The sequence below is a fragment of the Trypanosoma cruzi genome (assembly GCF_000209065.1).
Source record: "Trypanosoma cruzi strain CL Brener chromosome Unknown tcruzi_1047053404683, whole genome shotgun sequence".
Classification (NCBI taxonomy): Eukaryota; Euglenozoa; class Kinetoplastea; order Trypanosomatida; family Trypanosomatidae; genus Trypanosoma; species Trypanosoma cruzi.
The window spans coordinates 1-927 of record NW_902072.1 but is presented as its reverse complement, the minus strand read 5'-3'; the positions used below and the strand labels follow the sequence as shown (position 1 = coordinate 927).

Sequence of the window (927 nt, the reverse complement as noted above, 5' to 3'; positions counted from 1 at the left end):
AGCACACGGTACGCCCCACGCGACATTCACGTCATGCGTCGGCCCAGCAGCAACATAAAGGATAAAATCGGCACCAGTAATCCCTTCAGCAAAATGACCATCAGGAATCAAAAACAAAGTACACGCGCCAACGAGAGAGGGCGGCAACACAAATAATTCCGTTGGTTGAACAAGGAGACGATCCGAATGTAACTTAATGGAGTCTGGTAAGAGCTTATTAATAAGAAGCGCCCTCTTTTCTTCAGTAAGGATATGCTTCTTCTCGCACTTCACCGTGTTACCCTCGTAGTCTGGACGCATATCTCCCTCAGCCGTGCAGTAACGTGACTTATTCTTCAGATCCTCTGTGAAAAATCCGATGCGTAACGGACTCCACTCCGGCTCACTGGCGGTGTATGCCTGGAATGCACCCTGTCCCTTCCGCGGCAGCTCACGCACCATAGGCAGAGGAGCACCATCTCGCGTCCTCTTGTCGAACGTGCAGCGATGTTCCACAAGGCCCGAACAGAGGCGCACACAAAGCAGCAGCAGCAGCAATATTAGGGGTAGCGTCGATGACGAATAAAAACTGGACATTTGCATGCAAAACGAGATGCGATCACACCTCACACTACATGCAAAGCAAAAAGAAACAGACCTAGAAAAAAGAAAAAAAGTGTACACATAACAAAAAACAAACCAATTCCCTCATGCACAGAAGCATCTTCCACACCTTGCCATCAGAAAACGACCACACTACAAGAAAAAGAAAAAGAAATACCCCGGAGCTCCTCCAGTAATTATAAAATACACACTAAAAAATCAATACACAAAGTTAATACCAACAAACACCGCACCTAACCGCCCATCTCGCACAGTGTCGGCACCGACGCAGCACTGTTCAGCCACAGCCGGCTTCATCTTCTGTGCTCGCGGACGAGAAATCTC

General features: G+C 48.2%; 1 non-coding gene across 1 annotated transcript; it reads right to left on the bottom strand.

Annotated features, from left to right (window-relative positions):
- Positions 1-844: 844 nt before the first annotated feature.
- On the bottom strand, positions 845-919 carry Tc00.1047053404683.10. Its single transcript, XR_008253979.1, has one exon. It is a non-coding gene; the product is annotated as an H/ACA snoRNA, TC9C1H1 (small nucleolar RNA).
- Between the last annotated feature and the right edge of the window lie 8 nt (positions 920-927).